At 47.2% G+C, this 22,854-nt stretch overlaps 1 long non-coding RNA gene and 1 other non-coding gene across 2 annotated transcripts; one reads left to right on the top strand and one right to left on the bottom strand.

The window, feature by feature from the left end:
• Positions 1-12,459: 12,459 nt before the first annotated feature.
• Positions 12,460-22,150, bottom strand: LOC131897545 (uncharacterized). The gene is made up of 3 exons (XR_009375724.1): positions 21,728-22,150; positions 15,617-15,723; positions 12,460-13,261 (listed from the first exon to the last, which is right to left on the bottom strand). It is a non-coding gene; the product is annotated as an uncharacterized LOC131897545 (long non-coding RNA).
• Positions 17,040-17,255, top strand: LOC131897757 (small nucleolar RNA U3). Its single transcript, XR_009375779.1, has one exon. It is a non-coding gene; the product is annotated as a small nucleolar RNA U3 (small nucleolar RNA).
• Positions 22,151-22,854: the final 704 nt, after the last annotated feature.

Genomic DNA, 22,854 nt, shown 5'->3' on the forward strand with positions numbered 1-22,854 from the left:
TAAAAAGTCCCAAAACAGTTGTTTTCAACCTGAGGATCTCAGCCCCTTTGAGAGGTTTCATAGTAGATATCCTGCATATCAGATATTTACATTACAATTCATAACAGTAGCAAAAATTACAGTTATGAAGTAGCAATGGGATCATTTTATGGTGGGTGGTGGTGGTTACTATAACATGAAGAACTATATTAAAGGGTCACAGCATCAGAAAGGTTGAGAACCACTGCCCCAAAGGATAAAGAACCAAAAAGGAGACTGAGCCCCGAGAGTCTTTGCTGAAGGCAGAGTTGGAAGGCAGCTTAATCTCACAGATAGGCCTGGGCTTGGTGGAATGATGTTTAAAAACAATCATCTAATCATTGACTTTTCCAGGATGTTCCTTTGGTCTCACAGCTCAAGACATACTCTGATTTATAGGGCACAAGACTCCAGCAGCTCCAAGAAGGCTCTGGTTTTTTTTTTTTTTTTTTCCTTCAGTGCTGGAACTCATGGGAAAAGGCAGAAGAATCAAGGGACTATGCTGGAATGTTGGGAGTCAGGGGACAGGGCAAGGGGTGGGGTTTGGTGGGAGAGGATGCTTCCATCTGTCTTTGGCTACAGACCCTTCAGCAAAGGGTGGGTGGGATGGGAGTCCTGCTTTTTGTCACAAAGTTCAGCCATGTTTGTCAGAGTCAGAGAGAGAGACACACACATATGCTGGTCACTCACTGTGTCACTGAGCAGAGACACATGCATTAAGGAATACACCCAAGGGTCTTACAGCTAGAATGTGGTAGAGTCAGGCTTAAGACCCATTTCTTCCGTTGCGAAGTTCGCTCTCCCCGGGTCACAGTGAGCACTGCTCAGTTTCAAGGAGGGCATGGAGCCTGGAAGCAGGGCAGGCTTTGTTCCAGGCCCTGTCACTGTCGGTATGAGCTGAGCGCATCTCAGTGTTCTCATAAATACAGTGGACACAGTCAGTGACACTCTGGGGCTGGCTGTTCTGGCTCCTGAAATCCAACTCTTCAGTCTCAAGAGGTGGCTAGCTCCAAAAGGGTTGGGGCAGCATGGCGGACCTTGGAAATGGGCAAACCCTGCCAGCAGGACTTTTCTCCCTGACAGGCCTGCTGTTATGTGTTTACCAGCATAGCCCTGGGTATGGCTCTCACCCACTCTGAGCACTAACAGGCAAAATGCATGACAGTTCTTAGCATGTGGCTAGATCGGAGACTCTCACCAATGGTTGTCGTGAAGCCTTATCATGCTCTGTCCCTTTATTCACTCAAGAGAGTTAGCTGGGCAGGAATTGCTTTCTTCCATCACATGGCTGTAAATGTCTAGGTCCTGAGGGGCCGTGCGACTGAGCATAGAGGTGGACAGTAGGAGTCAGAATCTTTGCCCTCTTCGTGGACTCTGCCTACTGCCTTGGAGTCTCAGACATCTGAGGAACCACGGAGAACCTCAGAGACCATGGCAACCATTTGAGCAGCCAGGAGAGGAAGATCCATGACCACAGTCACTTAACTAGTGACGGCCAAGCTAGACTCAGGTTCCAGATCTCTCTGTTCCACGTGGGCGTCTGTCCCCAATGGACCAGACTGCCTTCAGCTCCTGAACTAGGGTAGGCTGTCCGACCCCAACAGCACAGCTCCTGCCCAGGATGTAGGGAAGGGCATGTCTATGGGAGAGACCATGTATACTTTTCTTTCTTTCTTTCTTTCTTTCTTTCTTTCTTTCTTTCTTTCTTTCTTTCTTTCTTTCTTTCTTTCTCTCTCTCTCTCTCTCTCTCTCTCTCTCTCTCTCTCTCTCTTTCTCTCTCTCTTTCTTTTTTGAGCTGAGGATCGAACCCAGGGCCTTGCGCTTGCTAGGCAAGCGCTCTACCACTGAGCTAAATCCCCACCCCCCATGTGTATTTTTCCCAGGAGAAAGCATAAGAGATAATACGACCCACCCTGCCTGCATCATCTAGTTATGTGCAACTGTCTTTGTCCACACGGAAACCTTCACACCTTTGAGTCTCTGGCACCACGTCAGTTATTAGATGCCACAGAGCACAGTCTCCCCGGGCAAATCCTTGAGTCTCTGTGAGTAACAGAGCAGTGGGGCTGTTGGGCCAGGGCTGGACCCAGGCTCATAACCACCCCTATGGTCCCGATTCCCCCTTCCTCCTTCCCTTTCTTTTTCCTCTCTGTAACTCATTTCCAGATATTCCTCCTTGGGCACTGGAGCCCACTTTGGTGCAGGTATCAGAAACACCTGGGAATTTCCACCCGTGGTGTTCTTTAGCCAGTAACTGGGGATATGGATACATGGGGACATGTAGAAAGCTGGGTCACCTCCAGCGTCCTGCAGGATTTGAAGCCTTCGGCTGTGACTTTATGTCAGAAGTCCCTTGTTTGAGGCCCCTGCTCTCCCTGCCACCTCTGTGGCTTCTGGGAAGCACTTCATTTACGGGTCCTCATTTCTGGGATGACTCCTAGGGAGCCCAAGCCAACATACGGGCTTTATTATTTTTCAGCCATTTACCATTACTTGAAATGACGACGACGACGACGACGACGACGACGACGACGACGACGTCTCTGTTTTCTGTGAGCCTCTGCTAGAATACAAGCTCCTGAAGCAGCACCTTGATCTGTTTTACTCACCCCTGCTCTCCCGTGTCCAGAGAGGCGTCTGCCTTGTGGTAGTAGGTACTCAAAAAGGTATTTGGTTGAAGGGACTTCCTCAGTCTCACCATGATGCTGTGAAGAAAAATGGCCACCCCTATTTTATCTACAAAGAAGCCACGACGGTTAATCTCAGCTGTCGACTTGGTGAGACCTGGAATCACCGGGGAGCAGGCCTCTGGGATGCCTGTCGGGGTTATCTTGATTGGGTTAATTGAGGTGGAAAGACTCACCCTCTGTGGGTGGCACCATTCCCTGGGCTAAAGGAGAAAACTGGCTGAATACAGGCATTCATTGCTCACTTCTTTCTTTCTTCCTTTTTAAAGAAGACTTCTTCCTTCCTTCCTTCCTTCCTTTGTTATGTATATAGTGTTCTGCCTGCATGTATGCCTGCACACCAGAAGGGGGCATCAGATCTCATTATAGATGGTTGTGAGCCACCATGTAGTTGCTGGGAATTGAACTCAGGACCTCTGGAAGAGCAGCCAGTGCTCTTAACCTCCGAGCCATCTCTCCAGCCCCCCATTGCTCACGTCTTCCTGACTGCAGATGCAGTGTGTCCATCTACCTCAAACTCTTGCCGACTTGACGTCTCCATCCTGGGAGACCAGACCTCCAATGAGCCCAAATAAAGCCCTCGATCCTCAGTTGCTTTTGTCAGAGGGCTTTTGTCTCAGCAACGGAAAAGTAATTAAGACAGAAGCATTTCCAAAGACAATGTGTCCAGGGTGCCACAGACTGCATTTACCAGCTTGCCTGTGTCTGCAAACCAAAGCTCAGGCTTTAAAACCCAATCCCATGTTGTCAATCTCCAGAACATTCCCCACCTACCTCCTCAGTGCTTCTGAAGTGGCTTCCTTTGTGAAGGAAAACTACCAGTATTTATGTAGTTTTGTGCTTAGAGTGTTGTAAAGATTGAATGAATTAGTGTAGCACTTAGACTAGTCCCAGGACCCCATATACTGTCTGTCAAATGAATTCCCTTCTAGCCAAAGCTATATCCATCTCTGTACCTGCCCTCTTGCCACTCATGACCTCTCATGCCTGGGTATCTTTGTCCACACTGTCCCTTCCTGGAGTACACTCTCTTCACTGTTTTCTCTGGGAAATTTTTTTATCTTTATTTTTATTTATTTATTTCAAGACAGGGTTTCTTCTCTGTGTTGTTTTGGTGCCTGTCCTGGATCTCACTCTGTAGACCAGGCTGGACTCGAACTCACAGAGATCCACCTGCCTCTGCCTCCCGAGTGCTGGGATTAAAGGCGTGCGCCACCACCTCCCACCTTCTCTGGGAAATTTTGAATCATTCTTCAAGTCTCCTCTGAGGGCTGCATCTTTGTCCCTGCCGACTGGGGTTCTCCCAGGATGTCCCGGGGCCTCTCTCCCACAGCCCCTGGATTGGTGATGGAGACAACATTCATACTGTGCTGGAGCTGCCTGATGATGGGCCTATGTGCCTCCATGCTTCGGGCCTGCTCCCAAGTCATTTAGCTAACTATCAACGCAAATGGATCCTGGTAAAGATCCAATATTGTAGAGGCATAAATTTTTCCAAAATTTATCTATAAATTCAGTAAAAAAAAAAAAAAACCAATAAAAAACTTAACAAGAGTTCTAAAAATGTAATTTTATAAGCTAATACTAAAAGTCATCTGGGGGGGGAAAATGGATAAGAATAGCCAAGCAAGTTTTGACGCAGAACAATAAGGATGAAGTGGCTCTTTTAAAACATTTATTATGAAGTGATTAATACAGATTGGTCTTTGTTTATGAACAGGTGATCTACTCAATGGGACCAAGAAAGAGACAGATTCATGGAAATGTGTGTGCTTAAGGGGCATTTTTATCGTGTTATTTTTGAGATAGGGTCTTGCTATGTGGCCCAAAATGACCTTGATCTAGAGAGGATCCAGTGAGGATTCAGTGAGAATCCAGTGAGGATCCCTCTTGAGTACTGACTGGGATTACAGATGTGCACCACCACATCTGGCCTAAATCAGTAAGAAAACACTGTTCATGAAACATTCAGGGACAACAGAGTTCCCATTCGGGAGAAATCAAGTTATGAGATTGGTGGTGCCTTTACTTCATGCGTCTGCAAAGAGAATTCATTCTAGCTATTTCAACCAGCAAGGGATTTGAGGAAGGTATGTGCTATGGTTTGTATATCATTTGTCCCCTCTGAAAGTCATATTGAAATATGACTGCCATTGTGGCGAGAGGTTGAAGGTGAGGTTTTTGAAAGACGATGAGGTCATTAGGAGAGATTGATGCCTTGCTCAAGGGAGTGACTTCTCATTCTCCAGGAACTGACTCAGCCACCAAGAGAGAGGGCTGTTACAAAGCAAGACTGCCCTGTGTGATTTCTCTTCCCCGTATGTATCTGCTTCCCTTTTTGAATTCTACTATAGAATGAAGTGTCATGGGGCCCCCTCTGGATGCTGGCACCATGAGCTAGGACATCCCAGTCTCCAGAACCACAAACTAAAGAAACCTCTTCTTTTTGACAAATCACCACAGCAGGTATTCTGTTACAGCAACAAGAAAAGAAGATGCATGCAAGAATTATAGAGAGTGTTGAAAAGAAAGTGTTCAGGTTGAGCTTACAGAACAATTTCCATAGCTGTGGTACAGAACCAAGCCACTACAGAAGACGGTGTCTCTGCCATGGTCTGGAAGCTTTCAGAAAATAGGAAGTTTTGGTCGTGGACTCTGTTCTATAACTGCACCGTCTCTTTGAGGATCCAGGCTAGGCAAATGGATGCTCTATTGCTTTCATTCCCACATAACTCAAAGCTTCAGGTGATGCATCTGCTGAGGGATGTAGGAAGCAGATACCGAGAGAGAGAGAGAGCCAGGAGGCAAATGATTTTCAGGATAAAGAGAAGAGGAAGCAGTAACAGCAGGGAACTTGATCAGGTTCTGACCGTGCAAAAAGAAAAAGGAGAAGGAAGAGAAGTTGCTAGAATAAAGCTGCAAACCGGTGAGGCTGTACAGAGAGCCTGGGCCATTGCAAAGGCTGCTCATAGAGGAACTCCATCCAGGAAGGAGTGGCCAAGCTCTAGCCCCTTCTGCATGCTCAGTCATTGGCCCTAAAGTCATCCCAAAGCTGTTCGTTTCTAGAAGAGGACATAGAGAAAAATCTAGGCAATCTTGGGTTTGATGATGACATTCTAGATACATTTCCAAAGATAATCCAGAAAAGGAAAAGTTGCTAGTATGAATTTCATCAAAATCAAAATTGAGCCAGGCGGTGGTGGTGCACGCCTTTAATTCTAGCACTCGGGAGGCAAAGGCAGGCAGATCTCTGTGAGTTCAAGGCCAACCTGGGCTACAGAGTGAGCTCCAGGAAAGGCACAACGCTTCACAGAGAAACCCTATCTCGAAAAAACAAAAACAAAAACAACAACAACAAAAACAAAAAACAAAAAAAATCAAAATTGTCTACCCTGTGAAGGACATTGTTGTAAAAATGACAATGCAAGGCATGGGTAGGAGAAAAGTGAAACTCAAGCATGATTATAAAGATGAAACACTTCCATCCAAAATATATAACTGAGTCTTGAAATGCAATTTAAAAATAGTCAATAGACCTGAGCAAACCTGTAACGAAAGGAAACGCACAGGACAAGGAAGCGTGTGGAAAGTAGGCAATGACATCTCCGGGGAGGAATTACAAACCAGAGCAACTATGGGACGCCACTGCACACGTCATCAGACAAGGCTGAGACCCTCAGCACTGACAGCATCAAATGCTGGCATCAAGTGGAACAAGAGCTCTCCTCCGTAGCCAGGGAGGATGCAAATGGGACAGCCACTTTCTAAGGCAGTTTGGCACTCTTCTTACAAACCTAAACACAGTCCCACCATATGCTCCAACAATTATGCTCTTAGGTATTTGCCAAAATGAGCTGAAAAACGTTGTCCACACACACACACAAAAAAAAAAAACCTGTATGCAAATGTTTATAACAGCTTTGTTCATAATTGCTAGCAACTGGAAGCAACCAAGATGCTCTTCAGTAGGTGAATGGCAAACTGCGGTATCTAAGATCAATGGGATATTTTCATCAATGGAAAAAAAAAAAAGAGCTATCAAACCTCAAGAAGCCACCGAGGGAATTCAAGTGTATATTGTTCAGTTGAAGGAAGTCAGTCTGAATGTCTATATTCTGACCATATATGACATTATGGAAAGGGCAGAATTATAGATATGCTTTAAAAAAAAAGATTGATGGGTTCTAATGATTCAGGGGAGAATGGGAGAGATGAATAAACAAATTCAGGGCATTTTTAAGGTGACAAAATGATTCCACATGATACTACAAGTAGTGGATATATAGCATTATATATTTGTCAACAGCCATAGAATTATACAACTCAGAGACAAAACCTTCATGTAAACTATGGATTTTACTTAATAACAATGTTTCAGTTCTTGATGATCAATTTGTAATAAATGTACCATACTAATACAAGATATTACTGTAGAAAAAACTGGATGTTCAGGGCTGCGGGCTCAGAGGATATAGGGGAACTACACTTTCTTTTGCAACTTTCCATATGCCATGTACTCTAATCTTTGATTTAAGATCAAAGTTTTTTGTTTTTGTTTTAGACAAGGTTTCTCTGTATATCCATGGCTGTCCTGGAATTCACTGTGTAGTCCAGGCTAGCCTCAAACTCACAGAGATCTGTCTGTGCTTGGGACCACACATATCTCCCAAGTACTGGGATTAGAGGTGTGTGCTACCATGCCCAGCTGTCTATTGACATTTAAGTAATTAATATATTTGAAGAAAAATTGGAAGCAAATGTAATAGGCAGTAGTGATGTAACTTCCCAGCTTTCTTAGGATACTTCTAGATCAGGCTTATTTTCTCAGTGTCCCATCTGGACTAGTATCTGTCACTCTTAAAGTATAGTAAGTGGATAATGATTTACATGGTCACCATAGACAAAGGGCTATTATTGAGAAATAATACCTGTAAAGCAGTAGAAGAAATAATTCATCAGAACAGCAGCAGTTTACAGGAATAAGGTATGCTTTTAGACTATTTATAACTATATTTAAAGTGGATTTCTTGTAGGAAGTGTTTAGTTGGACCATGGTTTAAAGAAAATAAATTCCATCTTGACCATCCATGCCTTTTAATTGGAGTGTTTAAATAATTCTATGTTTAATTTTTGATTACAGTATTGGGAATTACCATCATGTGAAGCAGATTCTAAGCAAGGAGTATTTCTAAGGATAAAGAAATTTATTTCACAGAATCAGTGCAAGGGGACTGGGTGGCACCCAAGGCATGTGTGTCTAAGGAGGCTTCGAATTACATGAAGCCAAAAGAGAAATAGACAAACTGGTGATCAGAGTTGAGACTTCAAATCATCTTGTCCTTAGGTCATAATTTTCTGTTCTTATTATGTGGCCTTTTCATTGACTTCTTTAAGTGCCTAATGAACCAAAGGTTCCTTTAAGATGAGTCCTTCATCTCTAGTTTCTCTGATGTGAGATGGTAGGATGTCTGTGTTGACATTGGACTTCACTTTTGTCTGTGAGCTCAGCAGCAGCAGGAGTTTCTTTCCTTGGGAACCAGCAAGTGCCTTGAGTTATCAGGGCCTCCTTAGGTAATTTCACTACTTCCTACCTCGACCCTGTTTAGGGGGGACTGGCTTTCTGACAGTTCCTGAATTTGCTTCATTTTTTGCTACCTAGAAATTTTCTATTCCTTGCTTTTGAGCTTCTGTTACATAACATTTTGCTGTTCGGGAACAGTCTGAGAGATTCCCGTGTCTGATTTGATTTAGGTTTTGATTAGACATCTTAATAGGTCTCCCACAACACAACCTTGACGTCAACCTTCACCCTTTCTCTCTGCTTGTCCTGGAACTATAACATTATAATAAGTTGTTCTTTTTTTAACTGGGAGAAGAAACGGCACTGCCTTCCTGGTGGAGTCTAAAATTTGCTTGCAGGAGATACCCTTTTGTTTTGGAATTCACCACTTGACCCTTACGTTCCGTCAATAGGAAACAATCCCCAACCCCAACTCCCAGTGCCAGTCTTGGTGAGTATGGGAAAACACCGAGGGAGCCCTAGAGAGATTTCTAACTCTGAGATGTGAATACCCTTTAGCAAAAGACGTTTGGAATGACTTAAATTATGCCTCTGGGGACGGTTTACTTAGAACACCACCAATGTCCTAATTTGGAGTCACATTATCTTATGCTTGTGGTTCGTGTGTTATAGATAATACTCTGTGAACCAGAGTTGTTTGCACAAGATTGGGGGGCTGGGGTAGGGAAGGATGTAGAAGGAAACATTCACTGTTTCAGATGAAGGGGAAGCTGCCCAGGGCAGCACATTCTAGACCTGGGAGTAGGTGTCTCACCTGAGGGGATCTTTTAACCTGACTCCCCAGCTTTGGGGGCAGTCTCCCATGGGTATCTTTTTTGATATGTCTATTATTGGTAATTCAGGGAAGAGGCCATTTCTGGGACAGGTCTTGGATCTGAGAGGGGGGAAACAGTTCTTGAGGCTGCCGCGAGGGTGGTCTCACTTAGTCCTGACTCTAGCGACAGGAGGCTGGGACCGGCCCAGTGGTAGGAGGAATAACACCCCTGAGGTAGGATAGAGCTTGGGAAGGACTTCCAAGTCAGCTCTGGGTCACCTCTGGGAGCAGCGGTTAGCGGTGCTGGATGGGCATTTCCTCTGTTCCCGTGGGCTTTCAGGCAGTTATGTTGTTTCTGGCTACTTTGCTGAGGATTAGGGGAAAATCGGGTCCCTGCTTTGAGAGGAGGAAGTCGGGGACTGACCAGCTCTGGTGGAAAGGACTCAGGAGAGAGTTGAGTGAGTAAGAATGGTGGGTAAGGCTGAGCAGGGAGCAGGCCAGAGCACAGACTTCTATGTAGGGCATTGTATGGAACTAGCCCTTATCTCCTGGGCCATCGGCAGCTATGGAAAGATACCAAGAAGGAGGATGGTGTGATTAAACTTGCGCTACCCAGAAAGAAAACAACAGATTCTCTCAAGATTCGTAGATGGCTGTGGGGAGCATCTGCTGGTTTTGTCTGCCTGGCTCTGCTTCTGCCCTCCCTGTGTTGATACAACCTTCTAGAAGGAATCTAATGAATGTGCTGTAGGTGGATCTTGACTGCAGTCTTCCCCAAATCAGGGAGTGTGCTCATACCCAATCCAGGCCAATGAGGCACCTGACTTGGCTATGGGAGCTGCTTGGGAGACGGGACTGGGTTTCAAGTTTGAGTCAACTGATTGGGCCTACAACTCTCTCAACAGACGGGTTAGGGAAGACTATCTTTTTCTGATGGGGTCTCTAAATAGAATATGAATCCAGGGCTACTGATGACTAAGAAGGCTTCCTGCCACGTGAGGAGAAAATATTTGAGAGATGGTATGAGTCAGAGCCCTGAGGATGTAGTTTGGGGTACAGCTATGGATCACATAAGTGGAGGCAGGCCACCGGAGAAGAGAACCTCAATGATGCTGGTAAAATGCTGGATTCAGCCATTCTCGAGGCTAATTCAAACCGCCCCTTAACGTGAGCCAATAACATTTTTCTTGCCGAATCTACTTTGTCTCATTCCCTCCTGTGCCAGCGGAAGTCCTCAGCAACAGTTGTGAGCCCGCTTTCCTCTGTCCTTCTCCAGACTGGATAGCCCTGGCTCATCTTATATGTAAAATGGTTTCTAGAGCTTCTCTATCCAGGCCATCCTCCTCTGGGGATACTAGCTTCCTGGGGGAACACGCCTCAGCACGGAGTACGCGGAAGTACATGATGCAGAAGACCGTTAACCCGGCAGTCTGTTGAAGGGCCTCCTCCATCAGGGTTTCTGTACGAGTTGAGGTACTCACACTTCTGTGGAGAACACCACACTTTGATTTGGCCACAGCGGGCACTAAGGTCAGCACCTGGACCAGTCTCGGTTTCTAGGTGGGAGAAAAAGGAATGCGTCCTTCCGTATAGTCAAGAAGTTCCCAGGACTGCCTGCCCTGAAATACAGATGAAGCCACTCAGTCATCTTAACTGGCGGTTAATGAGCCAATCCATAATTTAAAAGTAGTTTTAAGAAAGAGCAGAGGGAAGTGGGGAAACATGGAGCCGGGTCTATTTATACCATATAGGAAGAGGTACGTGTGCTCACATGTGGGCACATGCGCATGCGCGTGCATGCATTCGTGCGTGCGTGTGTGTGTGTGTGTGTGTGTGTGTGTGTGTGTGTGTAACAGAGAATGACAATCCCACTCCCCTCTCTATCCTTCAAAGGTTCCTGTAGTCGTCTTGGATAACATGACTACAGCCGAGGCCTTCCCAGCAGACCTGAATTTCGACCCCTAAAGGATGGACCTCCTCAAGGCTCCGTGATGCCTGCAATGAGATTTCATGAGTTCTGCTTTGTCTGTCTTCTTCCTGGCCAGTCAGCGAGTTACACACAAAATTAAAACCTGAATGCCTGGCAGGACCATCCTGCCTTTCTGTGTGTGAGAGAAAATAGATCAAGCCCTCAACCCACAGGAAATCTAGGGCTGCCTGCAGTACCTCTGGGGATTTGATTCCAATCCCATCTTCTCTGATATCATGCTTCCCCCTCTCTCCCTCTCTCCCTCCCTCCCTCCCCCTTTCCTTCCCTTCTCCTCTCCTTCTCTTTGTTCTCTCCTTCCTGGGACTAGTTTCTCTTCTTTGTTTTGTATCAAGACAAATGTAAAGTATAGATCTCTGTCACTGATTTCCTTCAAGGTAGCAGCAGAAGGCATCTGGAACATATTTTCTTCACATATAACTGGGGAAATCATGTGGCATCTTAGCAGAAAAATACATCAAATGCCAGCCATCCCTTGCATATAGGTCACGTCTCCATCTTCTCACTAGCCAGCTCACGTCTGAGCCCCAGCCTCAATAGGTTTCTGTCTCCCCCCACTACAAACTCCTTCGACTCTCCACGAGTCCCCCCCATGGAGTACTTCAACCTTGCCCCAGCCTGCCTCTGGGCCATGTTCAGAAACCCAGCTTTGAAATTACTATTTCCTTTAATGCAATCATTATTATCATTAATCCCAGCTCCTTCCCCTACCAGTGTCTACATGCATGTTGAGGTCAGTTGTCTCTTGGGTGTGAGTTACTTTCAGATGAGGGACAGAAGCCCAGATTGGGGGAGGGTTGCCCATCACTTGAAATGAACTTAGAGTGCAGCCAGCTGCGGCTTCTTGGAGGGCAGAATTAGCTACAACAGTTCTGACGGTTGCTTAAGTGGTACCTGTTTCTTTCTTGCTGCTCAAGGTTGGCTGTAGCCTGGAGATATTTCCCAGCCCCACCTGGCCAAGTGACACATCATCCCATCCTGTCCCCATCATCTCTCTTGTCAGCACGACCCTAGTCCCACTCTGCCTCTCCAGTTGAAGAGCCTTCCACAACAGCCATGTTCTCCTCCCAAGGTGAAGGAACAGCCATGGCCTTGAGCCAGAGGGGAGCTGCTTTTCTTCCTCCTTCCTCTAGATCCCAGAGTCCTCGACTCACCTGCATCCGTCTCTCTCATACCACTCTGTGTGGCCAAGGGTGTCACAGTCAGCAATCCAGATCCATGGTCTGATCAGCCTTAGCGTCTGATGGAACACCAGCTGTTAGGAAGATCTGGGGAAACGTTCAATTGGTTTACCTGGAGCTCTGTTATGTCCCGGGAAGGAGTCGGGCTGGAGTTTGGACTGCCAGGTGGTATAGAGATGGAAGACTTGGTTCCTCTGCTTCTTATGCAGGTCCCTGACCAATAGGCGAGACACCAATCTAGGCCTCTGTCCCTTTCCTGAAAAACAAGACAGTGGACTAGATGAGGGCCAGAGTGAATCCTGGTCCCAGGAATGAGATGATGCTATCCCTGACAGGAACGTACAAGATGCCTGGAACGTCAGAGATCCTGTGAGGACAGAGGCGATCCTGAGCCGCCTTCTTCTCTAACCTACGGAGGGGTCTGTTGCCCCAGGAACTTCAACATGCTGGAGTTTGAGGAACTGGAGAGACTACTGAAGCCAGGATGCAGTGAGTGAGGAAGCATTACTCAGGATGAGGCTGAAGAGATGTGGAGAGAGGCCTCAAAGGCCATTTTGAGACATCAGTGTTTATTCTAAGTACGACAGAAATCATGAGGAGGTTTTTGTGGCTGAGAAAAGCTTCTCATTCACCCACCAATACAGCTTCAGGAACCTTCTCTCTTAGAAGTATTTTCCACTCACCCCAACTGCTCCAACTCCCAGAGGCCTTTGGGCCAACTTCTGCTTTCAGGCTCTACTGACCAGGTCTGGTAGACAGGTACTTCCTTTAGTTGGGTTTGCCTGGCTAGGGACTGGCATTCTTGGGAAAGTGAGGCAGAGACGGGATCACGAGAGACAGAAAAAGGGGTACGGTAACAAATAAGAGCTTGGTGCAAGGGTTTTGAGGGGACGTTCGCTAAACGAAATGTAAATCCTTGTTCTGGTGGCTGCCAAGAAGAGAGAGGTGGCTGATGAAAACCATATGTCCCTGAGTAAGTGACGAGGAGTCCTGCTCGGTGCTCGCGCAAGTTGAAGATGTTGCCGTCGGTCTCCCATGCAATGGAAAAATCTCCTGTTTTAAAGAATACAGTGTTAAGAGGCACTCTGAGACAAATCACATTTCGCAATTAAGTCGTTTACAAGGTCAGTAAAGGAAGGAGAAAATAAACCAGCCAAAAGGTCTTGCTCAACAAGAAAAAAAATTTGTTTGAAAGTTCAACGTTACAGTCTCAAACCGTAACATGGGCTTTTTCTATGGTTTGGTTTAGAACAACAACAACAAAAAAACCCCAAAGACAAATCTTGGCAGGGATGGAGAAACCGTTGAAAGTGACTGGAGTGAGTGAGGGCTAAAGAGACGATGCAGTGTTTAAGAGGGCTTGCTGCTCTTGCAGAGGAACCAGGTTTGGTTCCCAGAAAAAAAAAAAAACCACCTGTTAAACCCAGTTCCTGGGACCCAGCTCTCTATTCCGGCCTCCATGGGCACCTTCATCCATGTCCATGTGCATGTGGTCTCGTGTGTCCGCGCGCGCGCGCGCGCGCGTGTGTGTGTGTGTGTGTGTGTGTGTGTGTGTGTGTGTGTGTATGTGTGCGTGTGTGCACACTCACACACACTCGGACACATACAGAAACACACACACAGACTCTCGCACTTAAAAATGCAAAAATAAATCCTAAAAATACTTCTTTTAAAAACAAAAGTGACTGATGTACTTGAGTGGCTACTACAGCTCCTGATATTTTAAAACAGTTTTGATTTAAAAAAAAAAAAATGAAAACTATCAGTTTTTAAAACTTGCTTTAAGTTGACCTTGAAACAAACTAAAACAAAGCAGAGAAGCACCTCTACTGTACACCCTCAGTCTGAGGAAGAAAATTCTGATCTCTTCATCTGACATCCGAGTTCCAGCATGTCAGGGGATCTGCCTGGAGTTTTGGATACAAGATCCTGTCACGGGCCCTGCCTCCCCATCTGCCATCCATTCTGTTTGCAGGCTGGACCTGTTGGGCTTCACAGTTACCTACTTTCCCCCTGGGATGCCCTTCCTCCTAACTACAGAGAAAAACTGTTAGCTTTTGCGGGAGTGGGGAATGGGGTGCTGGGTATCGATCCCAGGACCTCATGCATCCTAGGCAAGCCCTCTGATGTGGAGCCATACCCTCAGCCCTTGTTAGCCATTTTAAAAAGATACCAGTTTCCAAATTCTATGAATTATATCATCATTTCCACCTGCTCCTTTTGATTCCAGTTCCCTGTGAAATTCTGCACCTCGTCATCTATTTTCTTAACCATATTAATCACAGCTATTTTAAAGTCTAGATCAGAAAAGCCCAAGATCTGGATCCCCTGTGGGGCGTTTCTATTATGGAGATGCTCTGGGCTCTGACTGATGTTACCTCTCATCACAGAGGATTTATTTTTGCCTTCCTGAAGGCCGTCCTGTCCGTCAGGAAAAGCAGAAGGTCACCCTAATCCAGCCTGGGATCCGGCTGCTATGATGCCGGCCGGCGGTCAGCCTGTGGGGGCTGTTCTATTTCTGGCTCACCCTTCCTCCCGCTGCCTAACCTCTCTGGGGTTCTAGGTGCAAGCCTGCTTGTTTGTTAAGGCCCTTCCACTTAGGTGGGTTACCAAGTCCAAGAGTGTCTTCCAAGGCTCACGCAGCTGTTGGTGATTCTTCTTCCGGGTTCCCCACCTCTCAGTCGCGGGCCGCTACATGCTAGGAGGCTGCCCCTGAGCACTGACTCTGGTGTGCTTTTCTCCGAGAGATCCTGGCCCTCAGATCGTCTTGTAGTCTGACCTTCACACTTACTTCCCTATCTTAGGGGATAGCAGAACCCTCCCACTAGCCCCTCGCTTTCTGCTTGTTCTGGGGCTCTGTAACTCCTTGATCTCCGGCTGCTCAAGAATGAACAGGACTGAGCGTCGCCTCTGCATGCTTCCCCTTTGGAAGACTGATCCCCTCCAGTACTGAAAACCTTTAAGTAGATGGCTTTGGATTTTACTTGCAGCGGGAAGGCTGGCCTTTGATGAGCTATTCTGCGATTCCAGAAAATAGGGTACTTGACCCTTAGAACTACAGGTGAGCAGGAACCCTGTCTTCTTCACCCTGGGGTCCCTCGCTGATCTTACCCATAACTTTCAATGTCACCTATGCCCAGACATTCCCTAATGTCTGTCTATAGCCTGGAGCTCCGTAATGACCTAAATCCTAATATCTCTTCTCGTCCCCACATATCCGCCCCATAGACATCTCGAACAATGCATTTAAAATCTTGTTTTCCCGCCCAACTCTTCAGCATTCCCTCCTCGCTGCTCTCAGGGTCGGAATCCTGAGGGTCACCCGCAGTTCACTCTCCCTCCCTTCCCATAGTCCATCCCTCTTGAGTTGTCATATGACGTCACCAAGTCCCATCCGACATCGACAACCTTGTCCCAGCCATGCTGTGGCTTCCTCGGTAGTCTCCTCACACTTCTCCCCAGCCTCATGGCCTTCTTCCAGCACAGTGGCCAGCCACCCTCTGAGGAAGCGAGCCCTTGAAAACAGAAACAAGATTATGTCATTTCTCACCGTGACTCCCTACAATGAGTTCCCATTACTTTTCACAGAAAGCACTGAGGGCCCTTCTGCCCCAAGCGGTCTCCTGCCCCTCTCTCCTGGCTCCTCCCTTGACGCATCAATTCCACAGCCTTTGTTCTTCTAGCACCTTAGCTAGTGGGGGATCTCTCCACATGCCCCCCTCTCATCAGGGAGCACTTTCCACATGTCTGCCTCTGACACTGTCCTCTCAGTTCCAGCTCAATGTCCCCTCCTCAGGGGAGCCTCCCTGAGCCCTGGGTGAGTTATCCCACGGCTGTATCCCTGCCATTCTGTTCCCTGCCCTTTGGCCACAGCACGGGTGTGACTCCATAGATAATTCAGTGATCGTTGATTCCGTTTTCCCTCACCGAAGTCTAATTTCCCAAGGCCAACAACTGGGTCTGTCTTGGTCACCACTATCTCCAACACTAGTAAAGTACCTGGGACACCTTAAAAGAGTCGAAAATAACCTTATGAATAAATTTAATACTAGGCGAGGACAAGTAGTCACTTAGTAGCCCGAGCCACCTAGTAGGAGTAGGGTAGTGAACACCCAGTAGAAAGGGTAACTGGGAAGATTAAAGCTAACAAGCATCAGAGTGTGAGTACACAGGGAGCTAGCTCAATTGGTAATGATTTCTGAGGTTGTCCTCTGGCCTACACAGACACACACCGGCGGTGGGGGTAGGGGTGAGTGGGGGGTGGGGGGGTGGGAGGGTGGGGGTGGTGGTGAAGGAGAGGGAGAGGTGAGGAATTCACTAGCTAAGACAGTCCTAATGTTGAGGGTGCAACATGGGACAGGAGTCCACAGCACAGAGTTCCAGTCCCAGGCCTGGTCCATATCATGACAAACAGCATTTTGTTTTGTTTTTCGAGACAGGGTTTCTCTGTGTAGTTTTGGTGCCTGTCCTGGATCTTACTCTGTAGACCAGGCTGGCCTCGAACTCACAGAGATCCTCCTGGCTCTGCCTCCTGAGTGCTGGGATTAAAGACGTGCACCACCACTGCCCGGTGCATTATTTTTTATTATGCTGCTTGGTTCACAAGGTATTACCACAGATAGGATCATTATCAGACCGATGCTGTGACATCCAGCAAGTCGCTTTTCAAGGAAAAGGAGACAGCGGACTTCCAGGGCCACTTGGGCTGTTTTTCCTGTGTCTTAGGGAAGCCCCACCTTGGACCACAGACTGCTTCTCTGTAAAGCGTAAGTCCTCAAAGGCTGGTGGCTAAGGTTTGTCTATGACATTTCCAAATTAAAAGCTCAAACTGAAGACTATACTTTCAGGGATCATTTCTATAGTTCGTTACTAGAGAAGTTTCTCTGACTGTGTAGAGCACCCGAGACCACGAGGACGAGACGTAGCGTTCCCTCCTGAGCGTGAAGCCGGCTCTAGGTGCTGCTTGTCTGCAGCTGCCTCCTGCCATTGATGATCGTTCCTCTCTTCCTTTGGGAGAGGGAGAGGGAAGGAACGCAGTCTGAGTGGACTTTGAGAAAAAAAAAAAAAAAAGCTCAAACTGTTCCAATGAGAGAGCAATTTTTGGGGGTCCCCTTTCTTGGGAAGTCGCTGCTCCCCGCTTTCTCGGCACCCTCTAGTATGGTGTCATATGAAAGCAAACTTTGCTATAGGACTGTTTTGGTAGGTCCTTTGAGACTCGATCCCAGAACTGAGAGACAGGCAGGAGAGAGGACGCCACTGTCAACCTAGGTATGTCCAGCCTCCCATCCCCACCCGGAAGAGCTTGGCCTTCCACTTAGACCTGCCAAAGTCATAGAACTGTCTCTACTAAGCTCCAACCTCCAGGGGCTGAAGGTCACCCAGAACCATCACACTGAACTCTCAGCTGTGATTGATTCCCTCTACACAGAGTTCAAGGAGATTAATTAATGGAGATTAATTAATTAATTAATTAATAAGAATGCATGCATGTGCCTGCATGTGTATCTGTGCTCCACATGTGTGCAGTGGTGTCAGATCCCCTGGAAACGGAGTCACAGACAGTTGTGAGCCGCCGGGTGGGTGCCAGGAATGGATCCCAGGTCCTCTACAAGAGCAGCTGGTGCCGTTACTGGCTGAATCATCACTCTAGCTCCTCAAGATTTCTCTTTTAAGAGAAGGTTCCGGAAGCCGGGCGGTGGTGGCGCACGCCTTTAATCCCAGCACTCGGGAGGCAGAGGCAGGCGGATCTTTGTGAGTTCGAGGCCAGCCTGGTCTACAGAGTGAGTTCCAGGAAAGGCGCAAAGCTACACAGAGAAACCCTGTCTCAAAAAACTAAAAAAAAAAAACTAAAAAAAAAAAAAAAGAGAAGGTTCCGGGACAGAAATTGAAGGTTGAAGAGTTTGTGAGGCAATGTTCAGTCGCCGGGAGAAGGCTTAAGCTCACATGGACCTGTTCACTGTCACATGGACAGTGGCTGAAACCAGAGTGTGACGCGGGGCACCGGGGCATCTGATGCAAGTCGCAAAAGGCCAAGGTCAGCCTCATCCAGGGCCCAAGCACATGTCCCCTATCCCCTGGGCCCAGCCTTTCATGCTTTTTGAATGCCAAGGATACTCACTCTTCTTTTCTGAGGAGATTTTCAGTATCCAGGGCCATTGAAGACAGGGGTGTCTGTCATCCAGGCTAAGAAAAGCATTGGGAAGCACACAGCTGTGGTTCTCTGGGCAGTCCCTGAGTGACAGCACACTGGATACTGGGATGGAGTGCCCTGCACCAGGCAAGGCAGTGGAAACGTCTCTGTGTGGGAGACCCTTGCCAGCCTTTGTGGTGGGATGGTCCATCTCCTCTGTCTTCATCTGCCCCGAGGGTGTGTACAATGTGCAGCGGGCTAGAGACTGGCAGGTGTCGCGTCCTCTATTGCTATTTTTTTTTCTTTTGAGTCAGAGGTCTCTCACTGAACCTAATGCTCACAGACTGGCTAGACTAGCTGGCCAGCAGCTCAGAAGGAAACTACATTCTTCATTCATGACCCTTCCTATGCTAGGGTCAGATGCACGCTCATGACTACCCCTAGCTTTTTTTTTTTTTTTTTTTTTCCTGAACTCCTTAGATACTGGGGATTAGAACTCAGGTCCTTGTGTTTTCGTGGCAGGCACTCTGCTGACTGAGCCATGTCCCCTGCCCCCTTCATTTGCCTTAAAAAAATGTTTAAGCCTACTTGCTTCTTTGTGTGTGTGTGTGTGTGTGTGTGTGTGTGTGTGTGTGTGTGTGTGAAATGTGTTAGGAGGCATGTGCTACTGTGCTAATGCGGAGGTCAGAGCACAGCTTTGCGGAGTTGGTTCTCTACTTCTGCCTTTATGTGAGTTCTGAGGCTTGAACTCGTGTGCCCAGGCTCACAGAGCAAGGGCCTCCTCACTGCTCAGCCATCTCACCAGCCCTCTATTCGCCTTTTCATAAACTCCAGCCTCTGCTTCCTTTAGCCTTCCCTTCTGATTGTCAAATGTCTGATTGATTTTTTGGGGACCCAAACATGGGCCACTTATCCCAGAACCCCACGCCTAGTAATTCTATTCCCCCCCCCCCCCCCGCCCCCGGCAATAGAATGGGAAAGACTAATGGAAAAATAGTGTCCTAGAGGAAGGTGAGGGGGGAAAAACACGAGAGTTTAAATTTCAGGGTATAATCTATCCGCATTGTCCATGCTTAGCCTTCTGGGTAATGTGTGTAGTGCGCTGAGGCCTTGGGTTCCTTTTGGCTCTGGGAAAGCACAGTGTCAGGTGCTAGCCTGCTGAACCCTCTACACTCTGTCTCCGGGGCGTCAGGAAACTTCTAGATCCCTGCACAATGCCATCAGACTGCAGAAGCAGGAAGCCCCTGCCTTGGGCACCAGTTTCGTGGGCTGAACACCTGCGCTCTGCCCCAGGCTGGACCAATGAATGCTTAAGCAGATGATAGGGCGGGAGTCTAAATGTCTCTGCCGTGGGAAAGCAGGGCTCCAGCTTCAGGTTCCCAAGGCTCTGGGGATGTTTCCAAGCATTCTGGTCTCCATCTTTGGGTACGTTTGTCCCCAAGACCAGCCCCTCTTTAGGATGGGTTCCTGCAAGCCTGCTACTTGCCAGGGAAGTCATCACTAACTTCCAAATCACAAGCAGGGAGGGGTGGCTGTGGGTGGAGCCCCTTGGGTTAGACGACTGGGCTGAGGAAATAGATCTGAATTCTCTCATTTATACATCCTTCAATAATATTTACGGTGGCTTACTTACATTCCAGGCATTGAGTTAGCACTTAAACACACCTTGTCATTTTTAAAATAACAGCTTTAAGGTATAATTGACGCACCATACAATTCACTCCGGTAAAGTATGTAACTTCACAGTTTTCAGGCTATTCTGAGCTGTACCGCCATTTAATTTTAGAACATATTCATCTGCCCATCAAGAGAACTGGTCCTCATCTGCATCTGGGAGATACTCCGATCTCCCTGCCCCTTAGCCTCTGTAAACAATCTGCCTACTTTCCGCCTGTTTGTCCACCCGAGATAGTTTAAGCAGGGGGGAGCCTTTGGTGACTGTGTTTAATGCATGCTGTTTCCTGAGACCATAGTTCATCCTTCGTAGTGCCAAGTAATATTCTACTTTATAGGTACGCACAGTTAATGGGCTTTGGGCTTGCTTTCACTTCCGAATCTTGTGGATAATGCTGCTGTGAGCACAGTTATTCTTCTGTTTAAAGCAGCCGTCCTGGTGGGCGTGAAGAGGCATCTCGGTGTAGTTTTGATTTGCAAGACTACCCTGATGGCTAATGATGTGGAGGCACTTTTCGTGGATTGCCAAGCCATTCACTTATCTTCTTGGAGAAATGCCGATTCATAGCCTTGGCCTATTTTACATTTAATTTAATTTTTGAAGGCTTACTTTATTTTAGAGAGTGTGTGTGTGTGTACATAAACACAGGTGCCCATGGCATCCAGGAGAGGACATCAAATCCCCTAAAAGCTGGGGTTACAGGCAGTTCTGAGCCACTTACTGTGGGTGCTGGGAACAGAACTCAGATCTTTTGCAAGAGCAGTCAGTTCCCAGGTGCTGGCCAGCTCTCAACTCCGTCTCCCATCCCTCTCTTTTTTTTCAGTTGACTTATTTCTTTGTATTGTTAAGTTGTGAGAACCTTTTACATAGCCTGGATACCAATCATTTTTCAAAGACTGGTGAATTTGACAGGGCAAGTAAAAATAAATTAAGTTCGGGAAGGGGTTGGAATTTTAAGAATCTGTGCCAGGTGACAGAAACCTACCTCAGGCAGACCCTAGAAAGGCAGGATGTGGAACTAACTGGCCTTCCTGGAGACTCTTCCCTGCTCAATTACACACCTCTTCTGAAATCTCTGCGGCACCACGGGCATCCGGGAGTGCCATGGGCTGGGGGAAGGGCACAGGTTGGTTCCATTGAAGGTGGAACCTCCTGTGGGGAATTTTTTTTTTCTTTCTTTCATTCTTTTCTTTTTAAATGCATGGTCTTTTATTCCTTGGGCAAATGAGATGGTTGGTACATATGAAAGCATTTGGAATTGTAAAGGGATATGCAAATGTAAGGTGACATTCTTATTGCTACTATTGTTATGGGTGAGAACCAATAAAAAAGGCCTGTCTAGCATGAAGTCACAGAGCGTTGGGGATGGGGTGGGGGAAGGAGTGGGCTAGGGACAGATGGGGGCGGGGAGGGTGAAAGCTGAGGAGACAGGAGGGTAGCAGGGCTGGCATACCTTGGCTTTGTGTGTGTGTGTATGAGGGAGGGAGGGAGAGAGGGAGCGCATGAGCACACAGAGCACCTTGTAATTTCTGGTGCATTCCTCTACCACCTGTAAAATGATTCACTTAATATTTTTCTTTAAAAGGGCTCCTATTTCTTTTCATTAAAGAACTGTGTTTACAAAGGTAACTTTATACACCAGTTGTAAATGACAAACCCGCATTGTTTTCAGAAGGGAAGGTACCCCATTAAAAACAAATGTGAAAATCCGTACAGTGTTATGCAGTTCTGGCTGGATTCCTTTGCCTCCTGGGCCTGGAACACTGTCCCTGCCGTCACAACCTGGCTCAACTCTGTCTGTCACTCAGGCGGCTGCTGTTCGGATGGCTCTCCTTTGGAGGCTCTAACAGCTCCAGTGTTGGCCTCCGGCCTGGTCCTGGTTATCTGTCTCTTATTGCACTGTAGGTGCCTGAGGGCTGTGGGTTCACATTCCTGGAGTGTGTCTGGGCAGGGTGTCGTCCGTCCGAGTTCTCCACCAGCCTCCCCGCCTAGCTCTGTAGCGGCTGCATGAGGAGCTAAGAGCTCCGAGCTGCTGGGTGGTTCTCTCCTTTGCTTTCCGCTGCTCTCTTTTAGCAAGGGTCAGCAGAGTGTAAAGACACAACAGGCTGGTGCCAAGCTGCTGCACCTTGTATAATCAAGACGTCTGGAAAAAAAAAAAAAAAAAAGACTGGATTGGAGAAGGAGGAGAAGGATACAGCCTGCAAGGGTAGCATCTCAAAGTTCCCCAGGCTTCCCTGGGTATCCCAGACCTACAACTTGCCTACCCCCAGAGCATCCCTTAACCTTATCAACCCAGAGTAAGGGAGCAAGAATCCCATGAGCGTGGACCCAGCTCTGGCAGATGTACCTGGTAGTGAGAAGTAGTCAAGTCTGGATGGGGTTTAGTGAACTGCCTGCTTGCTGGATGCCTCCGCTTCCTCCCAGGCCCAACTTTTAAAGCAATATTGTTTCCCCGGTCTCGAGGACCCACTTTGTACCAGACATCTTGATTAAAAGATAGCAGCCAAAGAAGCTACACCTTTGTCATGTTTTTTCAGCCTTGCGATTTTAGGAAGTAGGAATTTACATGTCCCATTTTAGAGATGGGAACTGAGGCTTACAGTAGTTTTATGATTTGCTTAAAGTGACAAAATCTAGCTTTTAGCATTTCCAAGTCTAGGTTCTTGGGTCATCACATGTAACAGCTATTAAACGTCCCTGTCTACAAACAGGCAAGTCTGGCCTACAGCTGAAAGGCTACATGCACTCCAAGGCCCAGAAAGTTATGAACTTACCTTAAAACATGATGGGTGTTCTCCCTCTCCCTCCCTCTCTTTCTCTCTCTCTGTCTCTCTTGTAACT

This window comes from Peromyscus eremicus, chromosome 22 (assembly GCF_949786415.1).
Source record: "Peromyscus eremicus chromosome 22, PerEre_H2_v1, whole genome shotgun sequence".
NCBI classification, from domain to species: Eukaryota; Metazoa; Chordata; class Mammalia; order Rodentia; family Cricetidae; genus Peromyscus; species Peromyscus eremicus.